General features: G+C 30.6%; 1 long non-coding RNA gene across 1 annotated transcript; it reads left to right on the top strand.

The window, feature by feature from the left end:
* The first annotated feature begins 1,514 nt into the window (after positions 1 to 1,514).
* LOC105852484 (uncharacterized) lies at positions 1,515 to 8,635 on the top strand. Its single transcript, XR_001144380.3, has 4 exons — positions 1,515 to 4,274; positions 6,038 to 6,146; positions 7,522 to 7,821; positions 8,365 to 8,635. It is a non-coding gene; the product is annotated as an uncharacterized lncRNA (long non-coding RNA).
* Positions 8,636 to 10,312: the final 1,677 nt, after the last annotated feature.

Raw genomic sequence — 10,312 nt, 5'->3', positions numbered from 1 at the left:
TTTAACCTTTAAAAATTATTTAAAAAGAATTATTTTAAATTTTAATTCAAACTTTATTGCATGTTGGACCAACTCTGAAATTAACTAATAAATTTTTGTCTTTTTATTCTCTATTTAAGAATCCTAAAAGAAGATGAGAAGTCATTGTAGTTTGTATTATTTTGACCCAAAATTATTTTTTTGAGTAATATTTGTTTATACTCAATGAATGCCTATTTTAAACAAAATGATATAGATCACGATTTATGCATGTCAAAATAGAACCGGTTGTATTAGTTTTTTTTTTAGGGTCCGTATGTGAGGTAGATGAGTGTAAAGATGATAATTAGATCCAGACTCACTGAGTATTCACAAAATAAACCTATAATGAGTAGGGTAAAAACTCATATAATTGATATGAACATGGAGACGGATAATTACCCGTAAAATTAAGCGGGTATGAATGCGTGTATAAGTACTATAGTATCCACTCTACATCACACCTGCACTTATATAAATATATTATTTGTTTAATATTTATGAATATCATTAGATCACTACAATATATATAATCAAAAGATAAATATTTATAAAAATTTTAAGAATTTGATTATGATGAATAAGTAAATAATTGTGACTTTATAATTATATTTGCAAATGAATCGTGTCTTATAATTATTAATTGTGACTTAATAATTATACTTGCAAAATATCATATCCAAACTCTACTCATTGTCGTCCCTAGAAAAATGGAGAGGAAAAACAATAAGAAATATTTTAAAATATTGTGAATTATGTTCACAAAAAGGAGGTGAGATTTTAATGGTGTTTACCTCTAAAACTATTTTAAGTTGTTAGTTGTGAACGGAACCAAATTTTTCTCGAGAACATTAGATTTGGCATTCACAAATATAATAAAGTTCAAAAATATTGGAACCAAATTAATTTATATACAATATTTGTTCTTGATATTTCAATAATGATAAAAAATAAAAGCATAGTTCATCTACTAATTATCATTTGTTTGAGTGTGCATAATATATATCGACAACCGTCTAGTTGAAATGTCTATTGACATAAACTACTCTAGAGAACATGTCTAGAATCTATGATATCGTCTAATGACAAATGTATCTCAGATATGTTAATAACAACCGGTTGATTAATCGAATAATAATCTAAATTTTATAATAAATTATTTTATTAATAAAATAAATTTTAAAAAATAATTTAATTTTAAAAGTTTTTTAAAATATATGTTAATAAATATTATAATTAATTATTTTTTATATATATGTTTGTTAAAGTAATAATTTTATATATATATTTAATTTAATTATTAATATAAATTATAAATATATTAAATTATTTTATTTATATTTTCAAACAATAATGGTATTTTAGTAAGGATATTTGGAGGAATAAGATTTGAGCGTGAATGAGTAAAATAAATATGAGTTGTATTTTTTTGAAGACTTTAGAAATATTATAAAAAGGATATTTGGGTTAGACTTTTCTTTTATGCGCCTACGAGTTGCTCCTTTGACCCATTTTTTGCTTCTATTACACATATTTTGTATGCTTATCCCTCTCATGCACGACCACAAACTTGTCTGCCTCTTAAGTCTTAAGTGTCATCCTATTGCGATTGCGAGTCACCATAAATGGCCTTGAACCACCACGGTCGTAGGTGGACTTTCCAACCACCACAGACACCAATGGTGAAAACCAAATCCATATTCGACCTCTACTTGACTTTCTCTTTCATTCTCTTTTCTTGGAATCACAGCCACTATTTATATTCGATTTCAGCCACCACGATTTTCTTTTTGAAAAACATATATGGTTTTGGAATCCTTATGTCAAGATCTTCGACAAACAATATATATTTGCTCACAACTGCGAAGTTGAGGTCAAACCTTTTTGGCGCGTCTGTGAAACTTCTTCCCACCGTCTATTTTGCAACATTTCGACTCTATTTTTGTTCCTAATTTTTTTATTTAATTATTTAACATTGATTTTGTGCACCTCATAATTTATCGGTCATGTTTCGTCTACTGAGTGAACTAGTCGTTGATTTTCAGATTTGTTAGTTATGCATTGTTGATATGTCGTTATTGCTGATAATTCCTATTGATTCTTGTATTTTGTGAAAACCTAAAAATAAAATAAGGAGGGGAAGAATGTTCGATTCATGAGTTTAATATATTGAAGGATGGGCATAAATATCATAATTATTAAAGATTCATTTGGGGTTTGCCTCATACGAGTTAGCCTTATTTAGTAAAAACCAAATCATAATCTAAAATTGATAATCATAGGAATTTAAATACGATTTAGAAACCTATATATTTGTTATGATTTAATTTATGTTTCATGGTACTAGATAATCTTGTGAGATTTTGTGTTATTGGTGATTATGAAATCTATGAGTATTAAATTATTTTGTAAAATTGATCAAATGAATTATTGAATTGGTGTTTTTTTTAAGTATTTGTATAATGTGAATTAACATGTGTTATCTAAGGAGTATAATATCTACTTGAATTCATTAGTTGTTGAGTCTTATATTTTATGGTTGATTTTTTTTTTTACCATGATGATGATGTAAATATGAGATGTTAAAGTATGCTCAAAATTGATTGTGACATATATGTATCTTAATGAACATTTTGGAATGTATATTGTGAATTATTGACTAGTTATTATCAAATGACTATGAACAATATGTGTACATTGCATTCGAGTTATCTAATAAACAAATTTGATTGAGTGAAATTGTGATGAATCCAACTCATGGTACTCATGATGGAGTTGCCTAGGCTGGCGAGAGGAGGGAACTGTGTTAGTGTATATGACCTAGTTGAGTGTATCGTTATTATATAGAGAGGATCTGACAAGTCCAGTGATTTTGGAAAGTACAATTTAATGAGTCTGATCAAGGAGGTCTATTGTTGAGCCTTAAGGCAAGATAACTTGACCTTGAGAGTATTTTGGTGGGGATTCTTATGTGACTTGGGGGTAGCCTTCCAAATTTTGGGAGCTACCATGCAACACATGCTTACCTTGATTGTCAGGTATATGTATCTCAGGTTGAGTTGAGAGAATCTATGAGAACATAGTCAATTTGAATTGTTCGCCCACTTGTGTGGTGACATAATATCAAACCTCCTAACCAAGTACCTAATAATTAGAATGGTACCGCATGAAATAGAAGTGTTGTGTAATAGTTCATACATAACATTGCATTATTGTCTTGAATACTTCCTTGGGAATGATATGAATTGAATTGTTATATGATGAACTTGTCTACTTTGATGTCTTGATATGTTATAATATGGTTTAATATGTTTAATATTAGTGTTCTTCTAACTTATATTATACTCTCAACATAGTTTAAAAAGTCACCCATTTCGTTGTTTGCGTGTGCACGTTGGCAAAAAAACATATATTACAGATTATTAGTTGAAGACTAATGTTATGATAGGCGATACTGGTGGGAAAGTACTTGTTGTATTTTTATTGAGTCTTGAACTAGTTTATGTTTTGTACTCTATTAATCAATTTGTAATCTTCGATTTGGAACTGAAAATTAATTATTTCTAAGTTTTGAACATATTTTGATGTTGAAAATGTTAGTTTAATAAACATCAACTATATTTGTTCTAAAAAAATTTTATACGAGAATTTTTATGTAAGTACTAGTGCATCTTAGATTATATATATTTCAACATGGGGTTTACAAATTATTTAGTTGATTAGGCAATAGTCCATATCCTCACCTTTAAACTTCTTCTTTAATGTTTCAATAATATTTTATGAATATCTTATTGAGCAATTTCCTTTACCGAAAAAGGACTTTATACAATGTACACTAGTACAATTACACCTTATTACATTGGCCATCTTAGATCGGTTAATATACACCAGATGTAATAGAAAAGACGACGGCAAATTTATCACGTAAATTTTGTTAAATCTCTTGCATTAAACTGTTCTAACAAGCATTTAAAAAAAACACTTCGGATAAATTAAACATCAAATTAAAAATTGCGCGAATCAACTCTTCGGCCTTCACCTTCGTGAACCAACATCATGAAACACATTCACGTTCACGTTCAACTTCGTATGCCCTAAGTTTTGCTTTCACTCCCTCCTTCATGGGCGAAATCTTCAGCACCGACGAGTCTACAATTTCTGCTTCCGTACGGGCAACAATTTTCTTTGTCTCCCCCTTTCATCTGTCGAGAAGCGTTGCCGTCGAGAAATGTCGATTTCTAGTTTCTCCCAAACAGGTTTGTTCATTTCTCTGGTAATTTTCTGACAATTCTTGTTTCTTAAATAGCAATTTTAGCAGTTTGATTTTGCTGATTTTGTTATGAATTTTGCTAATTTTGTTATTGATTTTGTTGTATGATTTTGTCATATAAATGTTTTACTCCCAAAACTGGATTTTGCTTCTTTCAGTTCTTTCAATTTGCAGTTATACGTTCAAATATGTTTTGGTTGAGAAAACAACTCTAATTTTTGGATTTTAGATTGTTGTTAAGTTTTTATCATTCATTGAGATTGTGTTAGACATGACATTGCTATTTTGTAGTTAGGAATGACTTTGCTGATTTCGCTAAAAACATGTAAGCAATGTTTTAGTTTATTGAAGTCCTTAAAAACATGTAAGCTAATTTTGGTCATATATTGCATTGTTAATTGATTGACTATGTATTTGCCATTGATAATGGTTTGACAATGTATGATATTGAGTGAATTTTGTTTTGATTTTATATTTATTATTATAAGCTAGAAGATGAATTTTTTCAAAGTAACTAGCTAGAACTTGATTCCCCTGAAACCCTGAAACTTGCATTGATGTTATTCTCTTCATCTGTTATTCTCTACTTCTCTGTTTAGTGTTCTTATTACTTATTTGTTGGTATTTGGTGTTGTCTTGTACTGGTGTTATTAAAAGGCTGAAGAGTGTTTAGTGTTGGTGTTGTCTCTTCATCGTATTACTTGTTTGGTGTTGTCAGTGTTTAGTGTTATTATTACTTGTTTGGTGATGTCTTTTCATCTGTTATTTTAACTTGCACTGGTGTTTGGTGATGTCTTGTACTGGTCTTATTACTATGGCAAAATGGGTCAAATCCTTCCCTGGACCCTACTATGACAACTGTAAGAGGCTCATAGCATCAAATGCAGATAGCAGGGCACATAATGGAACTTGTAAACATTTTTTAATCAGTGTTCACTACTCCTGTACAAGCAGAAACCGTCCTTGTTAGTTATGAGTTATAACCGTAAAAATTCCTTACACACTCTCTCAGATTACTTTGTTAGCCACATGGTAAGTAACAAACTGAGTTCACTGCAATGCTCTCTGAATAGCTATGGTTATACACACTCCTCACTGTATGCAACAATCATTAACCTAATATTATCAATGGGTTTGTGTAAGATAAACCTAACAAACTTGCAGTGCTCCAATGATAATTTTGTGCAGAATCTTATTGAATTTAGAAGTAACTTTTCAATTTCTACTTGGTTTGTTTATTGTTGTTCTTAATACTATTAGAACATAATGCATTATTGATTGTTTGTTAATTGACAATTTATAGCTCTAAATCCCACTTTCTATTTTATGTCTCAATGTTGGAAATTAAAGGAGATAGATATGGGGGAGGCGATCTATTAGGTATGTATGACTGACATTATTTTTTAGAATGCCCGCATTTATGTGTTCTTCAAGCAGCCAATAAACTCCTCTCTTTGTATTGGTCAAAGACCAACTCAACGTAAATGCTTTAGTTAGATCAAGGAACATGAGTAATTTTATATATTTAACATGTAGCCTCACATGACAGCCCATTGGACTTGAACAATACACATGTTCATTATATCTTATGCTGAAATTTTGTTAATTGTGAGGAATGAGATGATTATTGAACCTCTAACTACGTATCATGCTCTATTGCCATATCGAAGAACCATTCAACTTAAAGGCTTAGCTATTAGTTGAAGGAAAATTAATGGTGGTCTTATTGTCAATATTGGTTTTCTGTAGAACAAAATCACGAAGCCAGAGGGTGCTGTTCTTCTTCATCATATGCTGAGTGCTGAGCTGAGTCAAAATCAGCCTTCCAATATATAAATATGAGTATATCTTTTTCAAGGTAAAATTATCAAACTTCATAAAATGTTAGTACATTTCAGTGGTTTCGTTGCCGTGAATATATTTCATGTGTGACTTTTAATAGATTACCCTCCAACAGAGTGTGATTATTAAGGTGATCTGTTTTTTCTCTTTTGGAGGATTCTCGTCCTTCAATACCCTTAGTCCTAAGGCAGTAAGACTACTAGAGCTTAATTGTTGTTTGTAGAGAAATACAAAGGTGAGATGGCAAGTTAATTATATAAAGGGTGTATATAAGAGAGAGTAGAGACAGTTGGAATTGATATCGAACTTGGGAGAAACATTCTAGTTACTTTTTACGCTTTTAACTTTGGACTAATGAGATTATTCCTGGCAGAAGCGTGTATTGCTCTTACATTCCTCTGTAATTCACTTATGATTTCACTGTACTATCCTTTCATAGCCTAAAATTGTTTCCTATCAGTGAGCTTCTTTGTGAGCGTAAATGTTATATGGAATCTGAAGTTGACCATGCTTTCTTCTTGCTTGGGGAAAAAGCAAACAAGAAATAAAATAGAAGAAGGAACATATTTTGCTATACCCTGGGTTTCTGATTAATATTTAATGCCTAGTCCTGCAAAGGCAACTTCTTTTAAGCTTTTGGAAAAAGTTGTGGTAATATTGATAGCAATAGAATTTACTCTGCAAATAAATGTCCACATTGTTTTTTCATTTTAGATTTCTTATGTGCCTAGGTGCAACTGCTGCAAGAGCTTTCAAGTCTGTCCTTTAGAGCATTTTACTTTCTTTTGAAGGGTAAAATATTTTCCACTATATCTATTGTCAAATTATGTTTCTGTTTAATATCCTTCAAGTATAGGGATTCAGTTGAATAAGAGTACTAGTTAGGATTTAGTTATATATGAGTACTAGTAGAAATTTAGTTATATATGAGTATTAATAGGGATTTAGTTATATATGAGTACTCTACTTTCATTTGAAAAATATAGCCTTCTAAACTTAGCCTTTTTACATAGCTTTGTACATGGATCCTACATTGTAAATTTGAGTACTCTACTTTCTATTTTTTGGTAGTATTAATATCACGCAGTTTCAAGGAACCTACCTAGCACTCCTACTTTATTTCATCTACAATTGATTCTTTATGTATCAAGGTTGCTAAGACTCATATTTAAGTATGTTTCTACATAATTAAGCAGAAAATCTTTGTACCTTGGAGTAGACAAAACTAACTTATAACAGAAAACCAACTTATTCTCACTCTGATTTACAAGTTTTATATTCAATAGCTCTTAGACTATTTTTAGGTAGTATTAATATCACACAATTTTAAGCAACAGACTTAGCACTACCACTTTATTTCATAAATATTTTTTTTTTAACCCATAACCCAGGCCCAACCCAACTTAATAATCAAAAAGGGTCAAAACTGAAACTAAGAAACCCTAATTTCATTTGGGGAAAAACGGCCAACTTGAGACACAAAGGAGGCGGCCAACATGAAGTTGCAATGGAGGCGGCCAACATGAAGTTGCAGAGGAGGCGGCCAAACACGAAGTTGCAAAGGAGGCGGCCAAACACACGATCGGAACCAGGATGCGAAAACAGAAACGATGTGAGGGAACAACGACGGTGAGGACGGTGACGGCAACCTCGGCGACGGTGAGGATGGTGACAACAACATCGTCCAAGGGGTGAGTTTTTTCGTTTTTTATTTTACTTTCAAAAACAAAACTTATTTTTATATTAGCTTACATTTATACGACAATAGAACTATGTAAAAGGAAGAAAATACCTTTTCTTCTTCTGGCTCGTTTCCTTTTGCTACTGCTTTTGCTTTCTCCTTTTTTCTGTTTAAGTATTTTTTCTATTCGGGTTTGATTTCTCCTTCTTTGTATGTTTTTTTATCAGTGGTGTTCATCCCAGATCCTCCACTTTGAAATTTTATAGGGTATATTTATAGAGTTTTTTATGTGTTCAGTTGCTTTCTTTGTCTGCCTTGGTCCTTCTCTATCTATTTCCTGTTTAATGTTTTGATTGCCTTGCTCATCATCTGCATTTTTCCTACACCTCTGATGCATTCATGGTTTTGATTTATCTGTTTTGATCAGTTCTGTTGCTGAGCTTTAATTTGTCTTTTAGTTTCTTTTTTTTAAACTCTAAAAGTTGTCTCTTTGTTCTGCACAAAGTGTACCAAGACTGACTTAAAAAAAATGTTTTTATGTTTCTCTAATTAGTTACAAAGCAAAGGTCAATGACAACTACATCTGAAACAGAAAGGCAGCAACAAAATAGAGCCAAACACTGCATCAGAAACAGAGAGGCAGAGAGGCAACAACAGCAACAAATTAAAAATTATTGTAATTTAATTTAGTTTGGTTTAAATCTTATTGTAATTTAATTTTGCCTTTATTTTAGTTTGTAATTTGATTTGGTTTTAACATTCTAAATAGATTTGAAATTGTAAACTTATAATACATAATGAAATTATTTATTGTAATTATTTTATTTCCTTTTTTAAATACACATTTCCTTTTTTATATTTGTTTTCAAAATGGACAAAATTAGGGTACTACAGTAGAGTTTGACGAGTCTCACACAATTGAATTCATTTGAAACAAGACAATACTATTGAAAGTTGAGTTATTCGCTTAGAGATTGTTAATCAATTGTATTCATACGAAAGACAACCTAGTAAAACGCAAAATTGTGGATTCATATAATATGATGTGTTTCTAGGTGCGAAGGTGAAGAAACATGACAACATATTTTATTTGATTGTTTACTTTTTAGTAAGGTGTGAAGTGAGTTTTTTTAGTAAAGTTTGAGGTGTATCATTGAAGTGATTGAGGATTGTTAGGGAATTTTAGCTTGACATCCTTAACTATGCTCTAATAATTTTCAAGTATGTTTGTTTAACAAAGCCTCTTGCAAAAGTATTCATGTTATGTGATTAACTTTTAGAGCAAGGACACTTATTTTTATATTTCTTTTGGATATTTTAGCCGAATTTAGGGTCATGGACTCCGATTTTTTTTCACATTTTCTTGGCACATTTTGGATTAAGGACTCATATTCTTTGATTTCTTTCGGATCTTCGAATATTGCTCCTTAATTTGATTAACATGCAATTGAACCAATTGAAAAAACATAACGGTTGATTCTTTAATCAAAAGAAAGGATCAACAAATATTTGATTATCAAAACATGTTTGCTCAAACATGACATCATTACAATACATAATGTCTTTCCACATATTTAATAATAACTATTGTCAATTCTTCAAGACATATTGCTTATATTTTGGTTCAACATTTTTGTCGATATGAAACCAACAACGTAAATTAACAGCATGTGTAAATACAATATCAACTACTTTCTTAAAAGCAAGATCTCTATCGGTCACAATTATACAAGGAAATTTGTTTTGGGTAACAAACAATATCTTAACCTCTCTAGTGTATAACAAAAGTTTTCTTCACATTCACATTTCAAATAAGCAAATCCAACTACAAATACAATTTTTGTTGACGTCATACCAATAATTTCAAGGAATGACACGTTGTGTTTATTGGTTTTTTAGGTATTGTCCTTAATCAATGTAATAAATATAGTATGTTATTACTTGAAATTGGTTATTGACTCCAAATGTCATTACTTCACTAAATATGGATGAGTCAAAAAATATAATTTGTAACATTTGAGTGTGTCTGCTTTCTATTTCAACACACATGTATTGTATCTTCAACTAACTTGAATAAATGTTGCATTTTTGTCCTATGATCTCTCAACTGCAATCGAATAAGACTCATTTGTTTATATATTTGTGAGATTTGAGTAACATTGCTCTTGTTCCAGTCTTGTAACAACAGTAATATGTGTTTTAGCGCAACATTATATTTTGTTTAGTCGTGAACATGTTTTTTTCTCTGATTCATCTAAACATCCAACAAATGCATATCCCTCCAAAATATCAAGTAATTCATGGTTGTGAACTCCACAAATTAATTTAATTGTTCGTATTAAATCATCTTTTAATAGTTTTGATGGAATCCTAATAATCAGCTTCCAAGAATAATAATTACCCCAATCTGAAGTTTTTGATTTTTTTTTTATCCCTAACTTTTGCATGGACTACTCTTCCAAGTTTCCAATCCATCGGGGTGCTCTAATTTTTGCCTAGGT

The sequence above is a fragment of the Cicer arietinum genome, chromosome 1 (assembly GCF_000331145.2).
Source record: "Cicer arietinum cultivar CDC Frontier isolate Library 1 chromosome 1, Cicar.CDCFrontier_v2.0, whole genome shotgun sequence".
NCBI classification, from domain to species: domain Eukaryota; kingdom Viridiplantae; phylum Streptophyta; class Magnoliopsida; order Fabales; family Fabaceae; genus Cicer; species Cicer arietinum.
Note: the sequence above shows the minus strand (reverse complement) of the source record. Positions and strands in the feature narration are given on the sequence as shown.